General features: G+C 40.2%; 1 pseudogene; it reads right to left on the bottom strand.

Annotated features, from left to right (window-relative positions):
• The window catches only part of LOC139310030 (zinc finger protein 850-like), a 70,166-nt pseudogene that overhangs the window by 33,745 nt on the left and 10,638 nt on the right, over positions 1-25,783 (bottom strand).

Raw genomic sequence — 25,783 nt, forward strand, 5'->3', positions numbered from 1 at the left:
GTTCTCTTTTATTTTTTAAAGTTTAACAATTCATTCTTTATCTTAATATCTTTATATTTGTTTGGGGTTGGCTTTCTTCCCTTTCATCTTTTTTATTGTACAGCAATCTTTCTCCTCAAACCTACCACCTCTCTCTTTTCTTTCCTTCTTACTTTCTCTTCCCCCACCCTCTTCTTCTCCTCCCTACTTCCTCTTCCTTTCTCCTTCTCCTCCTCTCTTCCTCTCTCTCTTACCCTCACTCCTACTCTAATTTCCCTTCCCTTCCTTCATCCCTCTCTATTACTGTATCCTTTTATGGATATGAACTACTCAGAGGGCTGAAAAAGTTATTTTTGACTGGTCCTCGCACTTTAGACCAATCCTCGAACTTACGACTGTCCTCACATTTTACGTTTTTTGCCCTATCTTATCACCATGGTGAAGAGAAGCAGTTGTGAAATGAGTGACATGGTTGTTAAGAATGCTGCACGGCATAAATGTGAGGATGGTCATAAGTGTGAGGACCAGTCAAAAGTGCGAGGACCTGTCAGAAATGACTTTTTTTAGCCCTCTGAGTAGTCCCTATACACATAGCCATGGCCACCCGGTCACATGACCAGCTAGCCACGCCCACCCAGACACATGACCTCCAAGCAACACCCACAAAATAAGCCACACCCACAATGGTGTCCCTCTTTACCAATGTTAAAATCTGGTCACCTTACCTATTTAGCAACTTGCACATTCATTTAATAGCTGCATAACAGACAGCATGGGTTGGGGTTAGTTAACCAAAGTACTGTCACCATTGCTAAATGAATTCATAATAGTTAGTTCTCATTACAGTTGTATCTCGAGGATTACTTGTATTCTGGCTGGGAAATTGTGAGGTTCAAAATCTGGAGTTCACCAAGATAGAAGGCTGAAACTCCACATGTCGGAATTTCATAATCAAAATACAAAAAACACCACCCAAAGGCCTGTTTGCAGAAATTCCACAACTTCTGCAAATGCAAAGATCCAGAAAGTACTGCTGATAATCAGAAACAGGTTAGCCTTTATCAAACGAGACTGTAGTACAGTGGACTAAGCACTGTTATTAACAACTGCTGCTTGCAATTACTGCAAGTTCAAATCTCACCAGGCTCAAGGTTGACTCAGCCTTCCATCCTTTCTAAGGTAGGTGAAATGAGGACCCAGATTGTGGGGGCAACAAGCTGACTTCGCTTAACGCATTGTAAGCCGCCCTGAGTCTCCGGAGAAGGGCGGCATATAAATTAAAGCAAAAAAAAAAAAACGCTAATATTTTCCCTTTTTCTCTCTCCACCTCAGGTCTAATCCTGAGATCTTTTGATTAAAAAGAATCAGGCCAGAATTTAAATAATCAATTTCTCATCTATACTCCAAATGGGAGATCAGAAATGAATTTCAAGCTTTCTCTAAACTGTTCAATATTTGCCTCATGTGCATTTTCTTGTGAGCAATCAGAGAAGATTTACACCTAAAGCATTGTTCACAAGATGGACATTGGAAAGGTTTCTCTCCTGTGTGAGTCCTCTGGTGGCCAATGAGGTGGGAACTCTGACTGAAACTTTTCCCACATTCAGGACATTCAAAGGGTTTCTCTCCGGTGTGAATCCTCTGGTGTTTCACCAGGTAGGAATTCTGACTGAAACTTTTCCCACACTCAGGACATTCTAAGGGTTTCTTTCCTATGTGACTCCTCTGGTGTATCACCAGGTGTGAATTTTGACTGAAGCTTTTTCCACATTCAGGACATTCAAAGGGTTTCTCTCCTGTGTGAATCCTCTGGTGGTTCACCAGGTGGGAATTTGCAATGAAACTTTTCCCACAATCTGGACACTTGTATGGCTTCTCCCTGGTGTGAGTCCGCTGATGTATCACAAACTTGCCATGCTTGCAAAAGCATTTACCACATTGGGAGCAGTTGTAGGTCATCTGTCCCATGTGGATCCTTCTATCTATCTATCTATCTATCTATCTATCTATCTATCTATCTATCTATCTATCTATCTATCAATAATTTTTATTTCTATCCCGAAGGACTCAGGGCGGTGTACAGCCTATTAAAAAACACAAAGACAAACATCAGTTAAAAATAATTAAAATTATTACATAAATCGTAGTCGTTTATGCTGGCTGAGGCAAAAGGATTGCCATGGAAACAAAAGAGATTGGATTTCTTCTTCTTGATTGTGCCACGTGGTCCACCGAGGGAATGGCCTTCTCTACTCTGACTTCCTGAGCTCATCAAAATGTAAGTAAGCAAATGGTGATGGGGTGGAGTATGGAGAAGGCCCACATGGCTTTGGGGAAACCAAGGGGCAGGAGGCAGGGCATGGGGTATCCTAGACTCAAAGAGAAGGGTTAAGGGGGACGTGATAGCTCCTCTTCAATTATAAAATAATCTTTATTAAATATTTACAATAAAATTAACGCACAATAATGGTTGAAAAGCAATATGGGAAGCGAAATATAGAAACACATAAACACAGGACTAAAACCAAACAACAAACATGACTAACCGAGAGTTAAGCTCACTCTCCAATTAATATTAACTAATATCATCCTAGCCAAACATTTCAATGCAATAAAGTTCTTTTTACTAACTACAAAACAATTGGTCTGTTTTTATCAAAATTATAAAGAGTTATAAAGCCTAGTTAATATCTAGTTAATCTAATTAGATGATCTTATCACCCTTCTCCTAAGTTTAACCTTCTTTTGAGCCAAACAAAACTTCTGTCCCAACTTCTATTATATACCGAATCTTTCTTGTCTTTTAAGATACACGTTAGCCTGTCCATCTCAGCACATCGAAGAATCTTGTTTATTATCAGATGGTCAGGGGGCGTGTCTGCATCTTTCCACAGTTGAGCAAATGCCATTCTCGCTGCTGTTGAGACATGGACAAATATATACCAATCCTTCTTATCGATGTAGTCCGGTCTTATTCCGAGTAAATAGAGGTCTGGGTGAAGAGGGAAGCTCACACCTGTTATTTCCAACAACCACTGCTGTATTTTCCCCCAATAGCGTCTAGCTGACGGACAAATCCACCACTGATGGAAGGAAGTACCCTTGGCCGATCCACATTTCCAACATCTATCAGAAGATCCTGGGAACATCTAAGCGATTCTGGCAGGGGGGAGATACTAACGGTAGACCATTGTATAAAAGTTTTCTTTGAACAGGGAAGAAAGGGTCAGTTTCATAGTTTTGTTCCGTACATTTTGCCATGCATCAAGCTGAATTGTTCTTCCATTATTTCTCCCCCAGGCAATCATCGTGTCCTTTACAATCTCATCCGCCATAAAATTGGACAGAAGAAGATTGTAAACGTTGGAAATAAATTTCCTTCGGCCACCTAGGAGAAGCTTGTCAAATGTTTGTAAATGAAGGGAAATACCATGTTCCTGTTTATCCCTAGCGAATCTAGTTTGAATTTTCACATAGGACCACCAGTCTATGTCTAATCCTCTAGTTTGGAGATCGGCTCTAGGTCTAAGTCTCCCGACTTCATCCAACAAGTCACCATAAGCCCAGTTCCTCTTCATATTGTGCACAGTCGGAAGGGTCACTGCCTCTAACAGAGACACCCACTTAGGAATCTGTGTGTAAACTTGCTTCTTCACCGTTTCCCAAACCCTTAATAAAATTCCTCTAATATAATGATTAGTAAAATGTTTGGATTGTTTGTCTTTCTGAGACCACAAGAAGGAATGCCATCCCCGCTGCGAATCATATCCTTCAATTGCCAAAATGCGCTTTTTTGAGAGGATCACCCAATCTTTTATCAAAACCAGGGATGAAGCTTGGTAATAAAGCTCCCACATAGGGAGCCCCAAGCCACCCCTTGCTTTGTGCTCTTGCAGCATTTTTCTTTTTATACGGGGTTTTTTACTCTGCCAAATAAATTTGCTTAGAATTTGATCTAATTTCCTAAAAAAGTTTTTATCCAATCTTGCAGGAGCCGTTTGGAATAAAAAGATCCATTTCGGTAAAACATGGGCTTTTATCGTGGCAATTCTACCCAAAAATGAGATCTGAATATGCCGCCATCTTTCCATTTCATTAGCTGTATCTATTAATAATTTGGAATAATTGAGCTCTTTGATAAAAGAACATCTATTTGTAAGCCAAATACCTAAGTATTTAAGTTTTTTGACACAATTAATCCCCATAATAAGTAAGCAAACGGTGGTGGGGTGGAGTATGGAGAAGGCCCATAGGGCTTTGGGGAAACCAAGGGGCAGGAGGCAGAGCATGGGGTATCCTAGACTCAAAGAGAAGGGTTAAGGGAGACATGATAGCTCCTCTTCCAATACACTTGAGGATCTGTCACAAAGAAGAGAGGATTGACTTGTTCCCTAGGGCACCAGAGGGTAGGATAAGAAGTAATGGGTGGAAGCTTGTTAGGATATGGTTTGAACCTAACATGTTGTCCAGGAACTTGGCTATTTTCTTTGCATCTTCTTCATCAGCAGGATTCCATGCTGTTACATCCGGTGGATTATTAACTACTTCCCACAGTCCTTCTCTACGCAAAAGTAGATTACATTTTGTAGACCAGGATACATAGTTTGTTCCATCCAGCCGGGTTATCATAGAAAAATTTTGTGAATTTTTCACAAAAAAGCATTTAGAAATGCTTGTTCTAATGCCATCTTCACTTGGATTGTTTATCACAAACACAGTTTGTTCTATTCACATTAACTCTCAGTTTAGCTGTTAGCAATCCTTGTTAGTTATGGTTGGCTCTGGGCCCATAACTAATGTTGAGGTTATTGTTGTTGTGTTACCAACCAGCAGAGTAGGTGCACAGAGAAACATTGCTGAGAGCAATGAATAAGAGAGAAGCAAACTGGTTTATCAAAAGCTTACTTTATAGTAGAAAAACATTCTCAAAGTCTTTAAACAAATTCCAAGTCTTTGCCATTTAAATCAGTCCGAAGTTACAGATATCTTCTTACCAAACAAACAGTAGTTGGTTAGAATAACAAACTCACTCTGGTTCACAAACCACGATGGTAACAGATCCATCCAACGATGATTAGCAGATAGCAACTCCTCTCAATGGTAGCATATCACATCAGCTTCATCAAACTGAATACGTTACAATACCTTGCTTAAATGCTCTCACAACCAGTCATTACCTAATTACAGCATGACTCAGCATTACAATGAACCAGCAGGAAAACTGTTAAAGTAACATAATACAGATTCACATTAAAGTTACAGTACACATATTGCCTGGACAACATGTTAGGCTCAAACCATATCCTAACACTTGTTAAAGAGAGATCCACCCTAGAAGTAAGGAGAAATTTTCTGATGGTGAGAAGAATTAATCAATGGAATATCTTGCCTCTTGGGAGTTGTGGGTGTTCCATCCCTGGAGATTTTCAAAAATAGATTGGACAACCATTTGACAGATGGCATAAGGTCTCCTGCCTCGGGCAGGGAGTTAGATTAGAAGACCTTCAAGGTCCCTTCCAGCCCTATGATTCTATATTCTTAGCAATGTAAAGATGTGGAGACTTCAACAGTCAGCATAATTTACACTAATCAAGCATTTTTTGATTTCCTCGTCTGCAAAGCTTACATGGCTGGGATCACTGCAGGCAACAGTAAGCTCTGATTAAACCATCTTAAAACTGGTATACCTAACTTAAAACAAACTAGGCTTTGTTAAGCTATCAAAAATATTCGTTACAGCTAAAGTATCAAGCGGAGACACCTCCCTAGAAAATAGGCAAGTATAGTGAAATAGGAGTGGAGTTTTAAGAAGCTATCTTTTGGCTAGCATCAGGTTTTCCTTTGTAATCAGCAAACCAGCTGTTTCATTATTTCCCCCCAAATCAACATGTTGGGATAGTCCTTCTGTGAACATGGGAGGTTCTTAATACAGGTAATCCTTGATTTACAACCACAATTGAGCCCAACATTTCCACTACTAAGCAAGGCAATTGTTAAGTGAATTTTACCCCATTTTCTAACTTTTCTTGCCTCAGTTGTTAATCTGGCTTTCCCACTAACTTTGCTTGTCAGAAGCTTGCAAAAGGCTGATCACATGACACTGCAACTGTCATAAATACGAGCCAGTGGCCAAGGATCTGAATTTTGATCACGTGACCACTGAGATGCTGCAACAGCTGCAAGTGTTAAAAATGGTTATTACTCACTTTTTTCAGTGCCGCTGAAACTTCAAATGGTCACTAAAAAAATGGTTGTAAGTCAAGGAATACCTGTATGCCGAAGTAGCTTGTTTACTAACAATAACATATTGAGCCATAGAAATGGGAAAAATGTGACGAAGATGACGAATGAGACTTCGTCGAAACGTCGCCAAGACACTTCCAATTTTACGTGGGAGAAGACCCGAATAACCAAAGACCTACATATATATATATATATATATATATATATATATATATATATATATATATATATATATATATATATAAATTTGGCCCCATAATTAAAAGCATTAACAAACCAATTAAAACATTTAAACATGTTGGTACAGTGGTTAGAGGAATGCAGTCAAGAGCCTGAAGCCATGGCCTTGCGTTATCTAGTAGCAAGAAACAGGATACGGTCGGGGCATAGAAGGCCAATGCAAAAGGGATTTTCCCCTTCTTACAAACTGTCCAGATAATCCTTGGTTTTTTAAGAGCTTCAGGAAAGATTTATTAAAAATAGTGGCGGAAAATTGGAGCCGAACAATCGAAGGAAGTGCTTTCAGATGCAGCAAATGTCATTTTCTTCTAGCTTAAGAGAAGATAATAACTGCAACAACCAAGAAAAAATGGAGCTTCCAGACTCAGGAACTGCGTATAGGTAGTCCTCGACTTACAACAATTCATTTAGTGACCGAAGTTACAACTGCACTGAAAAAAGTGACTTACCACTTTAAGTGGTAAGTAAGTTTTTCACACTTACATTACAGCATCATTACATTACACCATTACAGCATCCCCATGGTCATGTGATCAAAATTCAGATGCTTGGCAACTGACTCATATTTATGGTGGTTGCAGTGTCCCGGGGTCATGTCATCCCCTTTTGTGACCGTCTGACAAGCAAAGTCAACAGGAAAGCCAGATTCACTTAACCAGGTTACTAACTTAACCACTGCAATGATTCACTTAACCACTGTGGCAAGAAAGGTCATAAAATGGGGGGGGGATGACACTCACTTTACAAATGTTTCACCTGGCAACAGAAATGTTGGGCTCAAGTGTTTTCGCAAGTCCAAGACTATCTGTTATCTCCCAAGAACAATTTCACAAGTGGGAAAATAGATTTCTTTTTTAAAAGCTGCTGCATTCTGACCATTTGTGCTTTTGGAAGGAGGGGGGGCTGGCAGAGAAGTGAAATCAGAGGCTGGAACTGCTCAGATTTTCTTTTAGGTCAATCCTGCGACTCCATCTCGAGACACTTGCAGTGAATCTATAAAGCCTTAGTAAGACCCCACACAGAATACTGCATCCAGGTTTGGTGACCACACTGGAGAAAAGATGTTGGGAATCTGGACAGTTTGCCTTCAGAAGTTGTGGGAGCTTCATCACTGTTTTTTCTTTTAAGGAAATTATTTACTCAAGGATAATTTCCCTTTAACCTCCCCACCTCCCTCTTCCTGGATTTCTTATTCTCTGATCTGATCATTTTCTGAAAGTTTCAAATTTAACTTACTCTTTCCAAACTGTTGAGATTAGCCCAGCAAAATTAAACGATAACACCAAACTCAAAGTTTTCTCCAAAGGAGCTACAGGAAACGGAATTCAGTAAGAGGAGTCTACATTTCTGGATCTACTCTAGCTGCTGAACTTTCTGCTTTTAACCCGTTCAGCTTCTTGGAAAGTTTTACCAGCACGATTGTAAAATGATCTCCCGACCAACCCTGCTTCCTTCTGCAGAATTCATTTTACAGCCCAGATTTAAAGCAACACGGAACAAAAAATGTATTTGCAATCACGATTCCATTTTGAAACAAGTTCTCTTTAGTTAGCCTTTGTTATAACTGTAAACCCAAAAAAGTCTTCAGAACTGGTCCTAAACTGGTTTTGAGAACGTCTGTTTAAACTGGATCCAGTGCAAAGGACTTTCCCAGCAGTATGCAGGACAATAAATACAGGTAGACCTCGATTTACAACAGTTCATTTAGTGACCGTTGAAAGTTACAACGGCACTGAAAAAAGTGACTTATGACTATTTTTCACAGTTATGAACTTTGCAGCATCTCCATGGTCATGTGATTAAAATGTAGCCGCTTGACAACTGGTTTATATTTATTTATTTATTTATATTTAAAGTTTTTATTTTTATTTTTCATAAACACATTTACATGTACAGTTATTTCCATCATTTTTCATTCATCTTTTTTTTTAACTTTCATTTTTCATTTTTACTTTTTCGGGGCTGCTCTTTTACCCTTTACCTTTACTCCAACCTTTCTTCTTCTCCTCCCCTTCTCTTCCTTCCTGTTTCTCCTCCTACTTCCTTCTTGTCTTCCCCCACTCCTTCGTCTCTCCTTCTAACCTTCTCCTCTACTCCTCTTTCCCCTCCCTCTTCTTCCTCTCCTTTTCCCTTTCTTCTTTCTCCTCTCCTCTCCCTTCCTCTCTCTCTACTCCTTCCCCTCTCCTGTTGTTTCCCTTTTCAGTTCAATCTAAAGTGGTATTGGAGCAGAGCAGCCCCAATTTCCTAATTATCTTTATTCTCATTTCAATTTCTTATTCAATTATTATTTATTTTTATGTCATCATTTGCGTACATTTTTATAATATCTAATTTTTTTCTCTATTACCCCCCTCCCCTTTCTCCTTTTACTTGACATCATCTGAGTATCTATTTTTCTAATTGTTTTCTCCCATCTATTCTTGTATCTATTTTATCTCTATGTACTTATTCATGTTTCTTTTCTAACCAATCATAAAATTTGTCCCATTTCTTGAAATACATAGACTCCTCTTTATCTTTTATTCTCAATGTTAATCTATTCATTTCTGCACATTCTAAAATTTTCTTTATAATTTTTTCTTCCAATGGGATTTTATCTGCTTTCCAATTTTGTGCAAATACAATTCTTGCCGCTGTTATTATATGGATAATCAAATATGTATCTTCTTTACTATAATTCTCGGGTAAAATTCCCAAAAAGAATATCTCTGGTTTTAACTCTATATTATTCATTCTAACCATGTTTGTATTTTCACCCAATATTGTTTTGCTTCTTTACACAACCACCACATATGATAGTATGATCCCGGCAACTGGTGACATTTCCAACACTTGGCTGATTTATCTTTAAACGTCTTAGCTAATCTTTCTGGTGGCATATGCCGTCTATAAAACATTTTATACAGGTTTTCTTTATAGGCTGTTGCCATTGTTAATTTATAATATCTCCCAAAGTTGTTGCCATTTATCCAATTCTATGGTGTATCCAAAATTCTTTGCCCATGCTATCATATTTTTTATTATTTCATCTTCTAGTCTAATACGCAATAAATAATTATATAATTTCTTAATCATTTTCTCATCTGTTCCTGTCAATATTTCATCCAGTTCTGATTTCCCCAAGTTAAAGCCATATTGTCTACGATCTGCTTCATATCTTGATTGTATTTGCAGTCTTGTATACCAATCTATCTCAATCCCTTGACTCTCTAGTTACCATAAAAAGGCATGCCAACCCAGTTTTAAATCATGACCTTCCAATGTCAATAGTCTTGTATTCCGTAATAAAATCCATTCTTTAATCCATGTTAACGCTGCCGCTTGATAATACAATTCCCAATTAGGAAGGCCAAACCCACCTCTAATTCTTGCATCTTGTAGCATTTTTATGTATCATTTGTAAGCTGAGGACTAGCTGTATCACATGACTACATCACTTAGGCAATTTCAGCAATCCTTGCTGCTGTCATTAAGCAAGGACTTCATTGCAACTCCCTGCTGGCTTCTAATAAGCAAAGTCAACAAGTAAGTCTCAGGAAGTCACAAGTCTGACCGAAGGCAATTGGCAAACAGGCTGGCAAGTAGATAAGTGGCTATTGTTCTGTTAGCATGTCAGAGCCGGAGTGATTGCTGCCGGCTGTAGGAGTGTCCACCAGCGTCTTCTGTGGTACCACCAGCACATGGCTAGGCAGGTAGATATGCAATATGGAGTGAGGGCAGAGCAGAGGGCAGATATCCCACCCCCAGTCCTTTTTTTCTCTAGACGAGCCAAACCCAAATCCTGCAACCATTCTTCACTCATACGTTTTAGTCTCCACAGGCCTTTAATCATCTTAGTTGCTCTTCTTTGCACTTTTTCCAAAGTCTCAACATCGTTTTTGCAATGTGGTGACCAAAACTGGATGCAATATTGCAGGTGTGGCCTTAATTAGGCTTTATAAAGCAGTACTAATACTTCGTGTGATTTTGATTCTATGCCTCTGTGTATACAACAAAGGATTTCATTTCACACTGCTGGCTCATATTAGGGTACTAAATAAGCAATCAACATAAATCATAACATAAAAACAATAAAGTTCTAGTCATAAGATGTTAAGGGAATACATAATAGGAAAGATGAGAAGGATAATAGTAATACAGACCTTCTATGTGATATGACATCGGAGGGCATAAGAGAGTGTTGTGGGAATGAATTCTTTAGCAGAGTAATGGCATGGGGGAAATACTGTCCTTGTGTCTAGTTGTTTTGTCGTATGAACCGATTGCCATATGTTGGATTTCAATCAGGTGTTCAGGGGATTCTGGGATGGCTGGAACTTTGAGGACTGGTCATAAATCCCCCTCATTCAGTGCCACCAGGGGTCATTAACTAAGCACTACCTGTCTGTGCTGCCTATTCTAAGTTATCCTAAATTTAGGCACTACTTTCTCCCACTATTAACAAAATATCAATTATAGTTGTGGAAAATTTGAACGTAACTTTCTCAGTTGATTACACTGTTAAAACAGACAAAGCAATTTTAAAGACTAAAGTAGAAAAAAGAAAACTAACCCTGTATTCTTTTTTTTAAAAAAAATCATATTACTCTCTCCCCCTCCCCCCAAATCAGGCAATGGAAAGTAACCCTGGGAGGAAGTAACAAATTGGAAAGTTGGAAAAGGCTCCTTTGTATTTGCTTCCTGTAGTCTGCAATTTTTCCTCTGGAATATCCATGAACATGAAATTTTAGCTTTAGCCATTAATTCCTATACATTATCCCATAGTCCTTTTTTGATGAAATGTTGATGACACACCCTTGGAAAATAAGTAATGAGGATCAATGGTAATCTGACTAATCTTTTGAGTCACCTATTTATACCATTAAAAAAAACCATTAAAATTAAAAAACGAAAGTTGGGATATTTCGGACATGTGATGCGACATCCAGAAAAATAGGGCACATTTCATTTAATCCTCCAGGGAAGGATTGAAGGCAAATGAGCTCCAGGCAGAAGAAGAACATCATGGCTTCAGAATCTAAGGGACTGGTTTGGACAAAATTCAGCAGCACTTTTTCGTGCGGCTATTGATAAAAATAGGATCGCCAACATGATCGCCAACGGCTTATGACGGATATGGCACAAGAAGAAGAAGATTTATATCATATCAAATGTTTCAAAAACTTCCCGTACTTGTAATGGTAGTGAGAGTAGTTTGAAGCCATTTTTAAAAATGTATCTCTCCTTTCTGCAAGTCAGACAAGAAGAAAGAGCTGGAAAATGCCAGAATCAGTAAAGTTCTGAAAGGGAAACAATAATAAGGATATAATAAATAATACTAGAATATGATATACTGGTAGACTAGATTCTGTAACCATTTAATTTTTAATTTAATTTAATTTAATTTAATTTAATTTAATTTAATTTAATTTAATTTAATTTAATTTAATTTAATTTAATTTAATTTAATTTAATTTCCAATTTATATAACCGCCCTTCTCCCTGAGGACTCAGGGCGGTGCACAGCCAAAATTAAGAACGTGAAATACAAATATTAAAAACAATTAAAATATATCTAAATTTGGCCCCAAAAAATTAAAAATCACAAACCAATTAAAACATTTAAAAATTTCTTCTTAAGCCAGCCCGGCTTGCTGGAAAAAGTGGGTTTTAAGGGCACGACGGAAGGCACTGACGTCTTGAATTCTCCATTAGGTTCCTGTAATACATATATGCCTTTGTATTTGTATCATACATATTATTCCTTTCTATTTGTATCTCCTGTTACAAACAGATTGTTATTAGGTCGCTGTAATGTATCTGGTAGTTGTCAAACGTATGTCCCTGCCATTTGACCTGAACTCATATCAATCTATCTAAAAGCATGGTACGTATCTCAGTTGAAACTACAGCCATCAACAAAGGGATAATTTACACCTCAGCCCTAATTTATGTTTGATCTGGATAAACTCCTGCTTTCCAGAGCCAGGGGGCCAAAGTGGCCAATTAAGTAAACAAAGAAATGCTCAAGGATGACTAATTGGGAAGTTTCTATTCCCCCTTGCAGGGCAACAAGGAATACACAAACCTAAATTAGGAGGCCAGAATTCGGTACTAAGCTGACGTCTCTGAGGGTATAAAAGGACGCCATACCTTTCCCAAGGTGTGGCTATTTCCTCGCATGCATTGTATCTGTATGTTCTGGATATAGTTCCACCCAGTATTTTGTTTATGGCCATAAATAAAGTCTGCTTTTTTGCAAGCCTCGTCTTGAGTCTCTCTCTTTGGCATTCTGGTGACTCAAGTGTGTTTTGGGACCTTACATTTCTGGCGCCTGAAGTGGGACTTGAAGGCAAAGTTTCTTCAAGATGGCTGCATTCAGCTTCCCACAAACTGAGCCGCTTTGAGGCTTGGTGGCCTTCATTAAAGACAGACGGAAGAAACCAGCTTGGACCAGTACCGAAGTCAAGAGCGCTCCTGGAAAAATTTATCCAGTGACTTTGATCTGGTCATTTGCTGGCAGGCTCCGATTCTGCCTGCCCTGAATGCCTAACAAAGAGGCTTCCACTGTGGGGGGTTATGGAACTCAGCTCTTCTGGGTGAGTAGACTTTTTTTTTCTCTTGGGAAGGGGAGTGTTGCTTTGTGAGTGTGTGAATGAGACGAGGGAAATTCCTCAGAGGTTTGGCCTCGAAGCGATGTGCGGAGATCCAATCTGCGTTTCTGATTATCCGAGAGGAGATCAGCCAGAGACGATCGCTTTGAAAGGAGTGTGACTGTTGGAGTAAGAATCTGTAGTGCAGGAGAGGGCTCTGACCAAACTTCGGCCCCGCAGGGGAGGTCTGGGAAATCTCTTAGGGAAAAAGAGAGGGTTTGATTAGGCTTCGCACCGACGGAAAGGTGTGGGAAATCTCCTCAGGAAGAAAGAGAGTCTAGTCAGGCTTCGAGCTGACAGAAAGGAATCCCCTGGGAAAAATGGGCAATCATGCTGGTAGCCTGTTTGGAACAAATAGCCTAGTAACAAGAATTGGGCCGTTTTCTCCATTTCGCTATGTTAGCCCACTGGAACACATTACAAACAAGTTGTGAAAAAACAAAACAAAAAAGAGTATTAAAAAATGAATGAAAAAATGTGGCAGTAAAAGTTGTCTGTAAAAAGAAATGTGGAGTTCAAACTTGCTCATGAGAGCCCTGGCAAAATGCAAACGATGCGTGAACATAGGTCTCTATACCTCTTATACATCTTGATCTTTAAAATGGGCCAGCGATTGCTTGGTGATCCAAGTTAGAATGAGAACACACAGAACACCCCCAGGGCAGAGGCACGTAGTAACAATCTAGTGCCTAAAGAGAGATCTATGGGTGGCAAAGAAATATTACAGTGTTATAAAGATCTTGATAATTTACCATTCTCGAAAGAGCCAGAGAAGTCTGACAGAACTAAGAATAAAGAAGAAATTGTTTATTGTTCTTCCCACCTGGGCTTTAGCAGGTAATAAAAAAAAATGTAAAACCTGCCTAAATGGGAAGACTCATATAATTTGACTTGATAAATTTGGTGTAATTTCTGTTACAAAATTCCTGGATATGCATCTATAATAATAGCATGTAGAATTGATTGTGATATGTCTGTTCAGCCTGCAAATTAAGTAAACATCTTGGCTTGGAGCTGTGGGAAACGGAAAGTAGTTAGGGCCCAATCATATTTATGATTTAAACTGCTCTCTGAGTTTTCCCACTGCTTTAAGACTAAGCTATAGGTTGCCCAAGGAAATAAAATTAAAACAAAAAACAACCTCCACAGGTCTGGAAATGTTTGATGGTATGTGTGTGTATGTGTATGTATGTAATCATTTCCAAACCTGCAGGAAGGATGAGACCCTCTAACAACAGTACACAAAAAGTTATTTAGAAAATGGAGCTCATTGGCTTGTGAAAAAGCTCCCTGAAATAATTATGATTGGTTTGCATGGAGGAAGCATTAAATGAAATTTTTGTATGTGAAATTGGTTTATACAAAAAGTCTGATTGCAGTACAAATGTGAATGTGTGTGTGTGAGATGTCCCGAAGTTCATAAGGAGTGATAAGGCGAAGTGATCCTGAGACCTGTGAATGCCTGTGTGTTGAGGATGTGAGAGATAAATTTGTGGAAAATGTCTGTCAGTTGTTGAGGCTAGAGAGAAATCCTTTGTTGAAAGGAGAGGCAAAAGGAGGTGAGAATTCTATGTAGTTTAAACATTTTTCCTCCCTGTATTTCCCCTCCTGAAAGAGCTGGAAAATGCCAGAATCAGTAAAGTTCATTATTAGCATAGTAAAAATAAAAAAGGAGACACCTTATGGATAAGGAAGTGCACCCCTCATAATAATTCTAATTTTAAAAAATCCTTGAATTCTGTCTAGGGATACTTGGAAAATGCCACAAAGAATGGCTGGACTGGTGTACAATTGAAATTGAAATTTTAAATTTACATTGAGGAGGGAAGGGAAGCTGAGGAAGACAGATCGGTCGTAGAGATACAGAATGCACAAGAAGAACAATGGTAGTTTGTTAGAAACTACTATATGTGTGGAGACCTTGCAACTGAGCGAAACTTGACAAAAGATGTTTATGTTACTTTTTTATTATTAAATTTATTGATTAATAAACTTATTCGCTGCCCATCTCACAGTTTGAGGCAAGTCTGAGCATCTTGCCTTACCAAACTGTTCATAGCAATACTGACACTCCCCATTTTTTCCTTGTCAAAAGTATTGTTCTTACACAATGCGTTTTTTAGAATGAAACATTTTCCATTGTACATTTTTCCCCTCATATCACCAACTCAAAGGGAGATGCCACACGTACGTCAGCAATATGGTGCTGGTGTCACTCAGCAGCCATCAAAGGGTAACAAGCAGGCATTTCCAAGAAGAGGAGATCACAGCAGTATGTGCTGATAAACCTGGAGATCTTGTGATCAAAGCCACGATCCCTTTTCTCCTCAACTCAGTATTCCTACAGCTCTTCTCCACCAGGTTCATCTGCAAGGCAGAAAAGCTTTTCATTTGAAATGTTACACTGCTTTTTTTCACTGGGCCTCGGGCCTACTCCCCACAAGCCCAACACCTTTTTCACAGGTAAATGTTCAAGATCTCATGGAAGCAGCCATCATTTTCAGTGCACCCACAATTCCTTAAGGCTTTCTGCACAGTGTTAAGGTAGCGAAACAGAGCAGTTTCTCCCTCTCCTGCATGACAATGACCCAGAAGCAGCCGCCATTTTGGTCCTGAGGCAGTCGTGGCAAAATGGCAGCCACTTCCACAAATCCACCTCAGGGCCCAGCGATGAATCCCAGGCACAGTAAAAATAACGGCTGCTTCCATGAAATAGTCATACAGCTGAGAGATTTCCGTCCTACCCTCCTTCCCCAATATAAGGTTCAGATGTCTTCAAAAGATAAAGAGGAGGACGCTATGAGGCCTGGTAGTGTTGGAATTCGACCTAAGGACTACAGGGACCCTGTTTTATGAAAGAGGCCTGGGGATACTCTGGGAGGGATGGAAAGTCCTGGGGAGACCTAAGAGATGGGTTACAGGAAGCCTTTGGAAGGAAAGCCTAAGTCTGCAATTAAGCAAAGCAGTCTCGTTAAACAGCTGCTGCAAGGTTAAGGTGACCAGACGTCCCGCTTTTGGTGGGACAGTCCCGCTTTTGAGCAATTTGTCCCGCGGCGTTTTAAAAAAGTCCCGATTTTTCAATCTGCCTCCTGAGTCCCAGCTGATGGCTAGAGGGAAAAAACCTGTTTAAACTCTTGCCGCGGGGCTTCAAAGGGCCGCCCTACGTTGATTAGCTCAGCTTCCCCCTCTCAGCTGATTTGCGCAGGGCTCTGCTCTTGCTAAATTGCTCAGCAGTTTTTTTTTTCTCTTTGTGCAAACCAAGCTCAAAACGAAACTGAAAGTAAAACAGGCTGTTGGCTTTGCTGTTTGCTTGCAACGTTGGAAAATTAGGCAGCAGATTTATTTTCCTTTTCCTCACCAAAAAAGGTAGGTGCAAACAATGGGAAATTATTTAGGGCAAAAGAGGAGAGTTCAAGATTTTAAAACACAAAAGAAAAAAAAGCTCTTTTTAACTAGGGAATTGTAATAATTGAGATATTATTAATTGTATACTGTGTTGAAAGCAGAAATGGTTATGGTTTGGAGGAATATATGGGGGAAATTATTTGGTTTATTATTATTGGTAAATATAATTAATTGATTTGTAAGAAATTGGATTGCATGGAAATAATTGGAATATTCATGTTCATATTGATTAATATACAAAAAAGATAGTTATATAACTAATTGATTTATATTAAAATGTTGAATTTGTATTAAACAACTGTATTACATAATTACATAATTAACCAATGTGAGGATGGATATAAAAATAGATGACAATGGGAAGGGATATAATATAGAATAGAAGGGAAAATTGAATTTGATTAAGATTAGAGATGAGGATGAAGGGTAATATTGTTTTTTTTAAAAAATAGATGAGGAATAAATATGGCAAAAAGGAAATATAGAAATTGTAAATTTAATTGAAATGACTAAACACTGTTTAAATTTGTGAACCAGCCAAATATTCTGTTCAAAGAAAATACATTGTATGTTTGTATGTGTGTTTCTAATTATTGCTATTTATTCATATTTGTTCTCTTTTATTCTTTAAAGTTTAACAATTCATTCTTTATCTTAATATCTTTATATTTGTTTGGGGTTGGCTTTCTTCCCTTTCAACTTTTTTATTGTACAGCAATCTTTCTCCTCAAACCTACCACCTCTCTTTTCTTTCCTTCTTACTTTCTCTTCCCCCCACCCTCTTCTTCTCCTCCCTATTTCCTCTTCCTTTCTCCTTCTCCTCTCTTCCTCCCTCTCTTACCCTCACTCCTACTCTAATTTCCCTTCCCTTCCTTCATCCCTCTCTATTACTGTATCCTTTTATGCATATGAACTACTCAGAGGGCTGAAAAAGTTATTTTTGACTGGTCCTCACACTTTTGACCAGTCCTCGAACTTACGACTGTCCTCACATTTTACATTTTTGCCCTATCTTGTCATCATGGTGAAGAGAAGCAGTTGTGAAATGAGTGACATGGTTGTTAAGAATGCTGCACGGGCATAAATGTGAGGATGGTCATAAGTGTGAGGACCAGTCAAAAGTGCGAGGACCTGTCAGAAATGACTTTTTTCAGCCCTCTGGTTAGTCCTTTTGTGCATATGGACTACTCAGAGGGCTGAAAAAGTTATTTTTGACTGATCCTCACACTTTTGACCAGTCCTTGAACTTACGACTGTCCTCACATTTTACATTTTTGCCCTATCTTGTCATCATGGTGAAGAGAAGCAGTTGTGAAATGAGTGACATGGTTGTTAAGAATGCTACACGGGCATAAATGTGAGGATGGTCATAAGTGTGAGGACCAGTCAAAAGTGCGAGGACCTGTCAGAAATGACTTTTTTCAGCCCTCTGAGTAGTCCCTATACACATAGCCATGGCTACCCGGTCACATGACCAGCTAGCCACGCCCACCCAGTCACATGGCCTCCAAGCCACGCCCACACAATAAGCCAAGCCCACAATGGTGTCCTTCTTACCAATGTTAAAATCTGTTCACCTTACCCTATACACATAGCCATGGCCACCCGGTCACATGACCAGCTAGCCACGCCCAAAAAATAAGCCACGCCCACAATGTCCCTCTTTACCAATGTTAAAATCTGGTCACCTTATGCAAGGTGTAATCGTAATTGGAAGGCCCCGTGACAGAATGGCCTAAGTCCTGCAGGGAGCCAGTGGGAGTGAGAAAAGGCCTCGGGGATTACTCTGTGGGAAGGCTTGTGGGGGGGGGCTTACCCCGAACCGGAGCAAACCAGTAGCATTTCACCCCTGCCTTGGGGGAAACAAGGTTGGGAACCAAAGCAATAGGTGTCTTGGTGGGGGTGGGGTGGGGTGGAGGAGGCCTAGGGATGCCTGGTGGGAAGCGGGCAAGCCTGGGCCTGGGCTAAGCCTCGGAGAGTTTTCCCGAACACTGAGGTAGCCAGTGTCCTATTTAGCAACTTGCACATTCATTTAATAGCTGCATAACAGACAGCATGGGATGGGGTTAGTTAACCAAAGCACTGTCGCCATTGCTAAATGAATCCATAATAGTTAGTTCTCATCCCAGTTGTATCTCGAGGATTACTTGTATGCTGGCTGGGAAATTGTGAGGTTCAAAATCTGGAGTTCACCAACATAGAAGGCTGAAACTCCACATCGGAATTTCATAATCAAAATACAAAAAGCACCACCCAAAGGCCTGTTTGCAGAAATTCCACGACTTCTGCAAATGCAAACATCCAGAAAGTACTGCTAATAATCAGAAACAGGTAGTTAGCCTTTATCAAACTAATATTTTCCTTTTTTCTCTCTCCACCTACAGGTCTAATCCTGAGATCTCTTGATTAAAAAGAATCAGGCCAGAATTTAAATAATCAATTTCTCATCTATACTCCGAATGGGAGATCAGAAATTAATTTCAAGCTTTCTCTAAACTGTTCAATATTTGCCTCATGCATTTTCTTGTGAGTAATCAGAGATGATTTATGCCTAAAACATTGTTCACAAAATGGACATTGGAAAGGTTTCTCTCCTGTGTGTAAAGGTTAGACGAAATACTGAAATCTTTCCAACAATCCGGACACTCGTATGGTTTTCTTCTGTGTGAGTCCTCTGGTATATCACCAGGTAGGAATTGACACTGAAACTTTTCCCACAATCAGGACATTAAAAGGCTTTCTCTCCTGTATGAGTCCTCTGGTGTTTCACCAGGTTGGAATTCTGAGTGAAGCTTTTCCCACATTCAGGACATTCAAAGGGCTTCTCTCCTGTGTGAGTTCTCTGGTGTATCAGCAGGCGGGAATTGAAACTGAAACCTTTCCCACAATCAGGACATTCAAAGGGTTTCTCTCCTGTATGAGTCCTCTGGTGTTTCACCAGGTTGGAATTCTGACTGAAACATTTCCCACAATCAGGACATTCAAAGGGTTTCTCTCCTGTGTGAGTCCTCTGGTGTATCACCAGGCTGGAAGTCTGAGTGAAGCTTTTCCCACATTCAGGACATTCAAAGGGCTTCTCTCCTGTGTGAGTTCTCTGGTGTATCAGCAGGCGGGAATTGAAACTGAAACCTTTCCCACAATCAGGACATTCAAAGGGTTTCTCTCCTGTATGAGTCCTCTGGTGTTTCACCAGGTTGGAATTGTGACTGAAACCTTTCCCACAATCAGGACATTCAAAGGGTTTCTCTCCTGTGTGAGTCCTCTGATGTCTTACCAGGGAGGAATTGTGACTGAAGCTTTTCCCACAATCAGGACATTCAAAGGGTTTCTCTCCTGTGTGAGTTCTCTGGTGTATCAGCAGGCTGGAATTCTCAGTGAAACTTTTCCCACATTCAGGACATTCAAAGGGCTTCTCTCCTGTGTGAGTTCTCTGGTTTATCAGGAGGCGGGAATTGAAACTGAAACCTTTCCCACAATCAGGACTTTCAAAGGCTTTCTCTCCTGTATGAGTCCTCTGGTGTTTCACCAGGTTGGAATTGTGACTGAAACCTTTCCCACAATAAGGACATTCAAAGGGTTTCTCTCCTGTGTGAGTCCTCTGATGTCTTACCAGGGAGGAATTGTGACTGAAGCTTTTCCCACAATCAGGACATTCAAAGGGTTTATCTCCTGTGTGAGTTCTCTGGTGCATCAGCAGGTGGGAATTGTGACTGAAACCTTTCCCACAATCAGGACATTCAAAGGGTTTCTCTCCTGTGTGAGTTCTCCGGTGTATCAGCAGGCTGGAATTCTCACTGAAACATTTCCCACAATCAGGACATTCAAAGGGTTTCTCTCCTGTATGAGTCCTCTGGTGTTTCACCAGGCTGGAAGTCTGAGTGAAGCTTTTCCCACATTCAGGACATTCAAAGGGCTTCTCTCCTGTGTGAGTTCTCTGGTGTATCAGCAGGCGGGAATTGAAACTGAAACCTTTCCCACATTCAGGACATTCAAAGGGCTTCTCTCCTGTGTGAGTTCTCTGGTGTATCAGCAGGCTGGAATTGACACTGAAACATTTCCCACAATCAGGACATTCAAAGGGTTTCTCTCCTGTGTGAGTCCTCTGGTGTTTCACCAGGCTGGAATTGTGACTGAAGCTTTTCCCACATTCAGGACATTCAAAGGGCTTCTCTCCTGTGTGAAATCTCTGGTGTATCAGCAGGCGGGAATTGACACTGAAACGTTTCCCACACTCAGGACATTCAAAGGGTTTCTCTCCTGTGTGAGTCCTCTGGTGTTTCACCAGGTGGGAATTTGCTGTGAAACGTTTCCCACAATCTGGACACTCATATGGTTTCTCCCTGGTGTGAGTCCTCTGATGTATCACAAAGTTGCCATGCTTGCAAAAGCATTTACCACATTGGGAGCAGTTGTAGGGCATCTCTACTATGAGGATCCTTTTCTGAATCGCAAGGGAGCTATTCTGACTAAGGTTTTGCCACATTTAGAGTATTTATATGGCTTTTGTTCAGTGTGGATCCTCTTCTGATATGAACTCTTTACTTTTACCACGATAGGCACATCTATGGAGCTTTTCCATCACTGACATTCTTGAGGAGGTCAAAAATATGTGTGATTCCTTATTTTGTTGGTGCCTGCATTTCTGGCTGCCATATGTGACTATCCAATTGACATTTTCTTCCCCACTAGCTTCCAGATATTTCCCTCTTTTTCTGAACGAAAAAATGATCTCCTTTGACCTTTTCAAGTAAGATATTCTTAAATTCTATATAATCTACTTTTTCCAGCTGCAAATCTCTTCATGATTTTCTCTTTTCTGTCTCTTTCCTGTTGATGAAGTAGATAAATTCTGCAGCTTTCTGAAGGAAAGAGAACATATTTTTATTTCAGCTTCAATTTGCTTTGCTTTTCAGTGTTCCTTGTTATTCTCAGTTGTCCAGTGTGCTTATGTTGGCATCATCTTTGTCTGTAAGATTCAAAAGAAAGTGTAAGTTTTATTGTTTATGAAAGGGTTGCAGAACATGTGAAAAAAAGTACAGGTAATCCTTTAGGTACAACAGGCCATTCAACGAATTTCTGAAGTTACAACACTCCCCCAAATGCTAAATACGAATCTGCTCCAAAGTTGAATTTTTGCAGCGCCTCCCACCCCGGGAGTCCTTGACTTCTTCACTGCAGAGATGCTGCAGCATACCCACCCACCTATTTTCTTTTTTTTAATTTGATTTATATGCCGCCCTTCTCCGGAGATTCAGGGCGGCTTACAATGCATTAAGCAATAGCCTTCATACTTTTGTATATTTATACAAAGTCAGCTTATTGCCCCCACAAACTGGGTCCTCATTTTACCTACCTTAGAAAGGATGGAAGGCTGAGTCAACCTTGAGCCTGGTGAGATTCGAACTTACAGTAATTGCAGACAGCTGGTGTTAATCACAATGCTTTTAGTCTGCTGATCCACCAGGCCCTGGCAAGATGGAATTTCCCTTCCATCTTGCCCAGTCACTCCTCACAATCCCCAGACCCCAGTATGTTGACCTGCTTTGCAATATATTATGCATTCCTCCCCAACCCCACTCCCCCATCACCATTCACTTACGAAATTTCTGACCAGGTCAGGAAGTCAGCTGGGCCATGTGGCATAATCAAGAAGAAATATAAACTCTTTTCTTTCCATGGCAATCCTTTCACTCCAGCCAGCATAAATCGTTAGTGATTTATCCTGGCTGAGGAGGACAGGATTGCCATGGAAGCAAAAGAGATGAGATTTCTTCTTTGCTCTACCAGCACAACACTAATGTAAAGCTAGTGCTAGTGGGGCTAAGAAGAAATCAGGCCTATTTTGCTTCCATTGTAATCCTTTTCTTTCTAGTTAGCATAAACTACTACGATTTCTTCTTAGCTACACCGGCACTAGTTTTATGCTGGCGAAGAGATCTAAGAAGATTTTGTCGACATTTACACTGGCTGGAGAGGAAAGGATTGTCATTGAAACAAGCGATCAGATGTCTTTTTTGCTTTATCAGCGCTAGCTCTACACTAGTCTTACGCTGGTAGAGCAAAGAAGAAATCCCATCTCTTTTGTTTCCATGCCAATGATCCCAAGCTCAACAGCCAATCTACAGCAGAATGGCTGAAAAAGAAAAGAATCAAGGTTTGCAATAGCAAAGTCCAGACTTCACCCCAATTGAAATGCTGTGGTGGGACCTCTCGAGAGGTGGGCATAAACAAATGCCCACAAACCTCAATGAACTGAAACAATGTTGTAAAGAAGAGTGGGCCAAAATTCCTCTGCAACAATGCCAGAGACCGTTTTTGGTCATACAGAAAACAATTCCTTGAAGTTATTGCTGCTAAAGGTGGCTCTATAAGATATTGAATCATAAGGTGTTAGTTTTCACACGTAGCTCCTCCATTTTGGCTTTCCTTTTGTAAAATACAGGGTGACCAGTGGTGGGTTGCTACCGGTTCGGCCCGGTTCGGTTGAACCAGTAGTAGTAGTAGCGGTGGCAGGAGGCTCCGCCCACCCGCACGGACATCATCAAATATGCTCTGTGCATGCGCAGAAGTGGTGCGTGTGCATGAATCATTAGCAAAGGTAAGTGAAACCCACCATTGATGGTTACGTGATGTAATATGTCATGTGTTGTTGTTCATCTGAAGTTGTATTCACCTACTTTTAAGAGTGTACAGACCAGATGATTTTTAGTATGTCCTGATACATAAAACCATACCACTCAAAGAGGGTGTACTTTGTTTTTCACATGACTGAATATCTAGAAGCACTGGGGATAGATTATCCAACTGCAGAGAGAATTACATTTACACCTACAAATGTATGTATGTGAAAAATCCAAGTTTCAGCCTGAAAAAATGTCCCAAAATGGTTACAATTAAACCTTCTGAGCTAAATTTAGAGATGTGGGGGCTTTAACTGATGAAATGATGCCTAAAGCCTCTGCAAAATTTGAAACACCAGTTATACCGATGGAAGTCCTCAGCTCCAAATAAGAAAATACTCTCCTCCTGTCCACAATTCCTCTGGTGACATCCCCTTTCAAGGAGTCCTCACATTTGGGACTGGGATCTGTGTCACTAAGCAGCCCGATCATAAAACATGATGTCACATAACTGCCAACGTACATGTGTTCCTCTGGAGTTGTTAAGCAAACCACTGTGGGTTGTTAAAGGCAGTTTCACATGACTGACACTTGCTATTTCTTGCCGTCATCATCCTCACTAACTTTGCCTATGAGAAAAAAGCTGGGAAGGTCAAAAATGGGGATCATGATGGTGGGATGTTGTGGCCATCATAAATGTGCATCGGTTGGCAGCATCCAAACCAAATAGCCCAACTTGCTTCTGGCCTCTCCTTCAACTTGCCCTCAACTCACCTTCCAGCTGATGCTTCAACTTTTGGAAGAGCACAAAAGCCGCTCTGCAAGCCACCTTCCACCCATGAGGGATCCGGTACAGGAAGTTCCTCTGTGCTTCTCTTCTTCCTCAATCCTTTCTAGCAATACAGTACTTGATGGTTTTAACTCCTTTAAGGATCAACCACAGATGCAGCTACTGTATTGACGGCTTTGTAGGCGCAGAAGGTGAAAAAACAGGAGGCGAAAAAACACGCTTGTCCTGTCTCTGCCTAAGGCGTTTGCAAGATGTTGTCACTGATTATATGCTATCAAGTTGTTTTAGACTCCTAGCATCCTATCTTTGCAACAGAGCCAAGTAAAAGAGTGAAATGTGAAGCTACTTAAGCTTCTGAAGATTAGCTACATGCTGAGCCCTAAATGTTCATGAAGTTCTTACAGAATTACAGAGTAAGAGTTGGAAGGGACCAACTCTCCAAGCAGGAGAACCTATATCATCCCAGTCAAATGGCTCTCCAGTCTCCTCTTAAAAGCCTCCACTGATGGAACAACCACAGGTTGAGAGGCAATTTGTTCCACTGATTAATTGTTCTCACTGACAATTTCTTCTTAATTGTAGGTTGGATTTTTTTTTTAATAATTCTCCCTCTGTTACTTTTTGTCCTAGACTAGTGGTTCTCAACCTTCCTAATGCCGCGACCCATTAATACAGTTCCTCATGTTGTGGTGACCCCCAACCGGGGTGGGTTCTAATTTTTTTTTACTACTGGTTCTGTGGGCGTGGCTTATTTTGTGGGCGTGGTTTGGCCTCATGTGACTGGGTAGGCGTAGCTAGCTGGTCATGTGACCGGATGGCCATGGCTATGTGTATAGGGACTACTCAGAGGGCTGAAAAAAGTCATTTCTGACAGGTCCTCGCACTTTTGACTGGTCCTCACACTTATGACCATCCTCACATTTATGCCTGTGCAGCATTCTTAACAACCATGTCACTCATTTCACAACTGCTTCTCTTCAACATGGTATAAGATAGGATAGTCGTAAATTCGAGGACTGGTCAAAAGTGCGAGGACCAGTCAAAAATAACTTTTTCAGCCCTCTGAGTAGTCCATATGCATAAAAGGATACAGCAATAGAGAGGGATGAAGGAAGGGAAGGGAAATTAGAGGAGGAGTGAAGGTAAGAGAGGGAGGAAGAGAGGAGGAGAAGGAGAAAGAAAGAAAGAGGAAGTAGGGAGAAGAAGAAGAGGGGGAGAGAGAAAGTAAGTAAGAAAGAAAAGACAGAGGTGGTAGGTTTGAGGAGAAAGATTGCTGTACAATAAAAAAGATGAAAGGGAGGAAAGCCAACCCCAAACAAATATAAAGATATTAAGATAAAGAATGAATTGTTAAACTTTAAAGAATAAAAGAGAACAAATATGAATAAATAGCAATAATTAGAAACACACATACAAACATACAACGTATTTTCTTTGAACAGAGTATTTGGCCGGTTCACAAATTTAAACAGTTGTAGGAGGTTAGCACCTACCCCTTTCCTAGAAGAATGAAATATTTTGGGAAATATTAAAAAGGCAGAATATTATATTTCCCTGGATGAGAAATGGAGAAGCATATTTTACAGACAAAGCAGCTCCCACCTTCCTGCCCCCCACCCTTTGTTAATGGGCCAGAGGCAGAAAGTCAATCCTTTGTCAAAGGACATTTGCAACACAATAGCAACAGAAACTAACACAATGGGCCCCATCAAGCCATGTGATCCTGTCCACCATTAAACCATCTTTCCAAGCAGTCCCCATGTTTCCAGTGTCTTTTTCCCCACTTGGAGCAGAACCCAGAAGGATATTTCTTCCGACACAGTATTTAGTCATTTCAATTAAATTTACAATTTCTATATTTCCTTTTTGCCATA

Source organism: Pituophis catenifer, unplaced genomic scaffold, assembly GCF_029215685.1.
Source record: "Pituophis catenifer annectens isolate HBS135680 unplaced genomic scaffold, rPitCat1.0.hap2 SCAF_2, whole genome shotgun sequence".
In the NCBI taxonomy this organism is placed as follows: Eukaryota; Metazoa; Chordata; class Lepidosauria; order Squamata; family Colubridae; genus Pituophis; species Pituophis catenifer.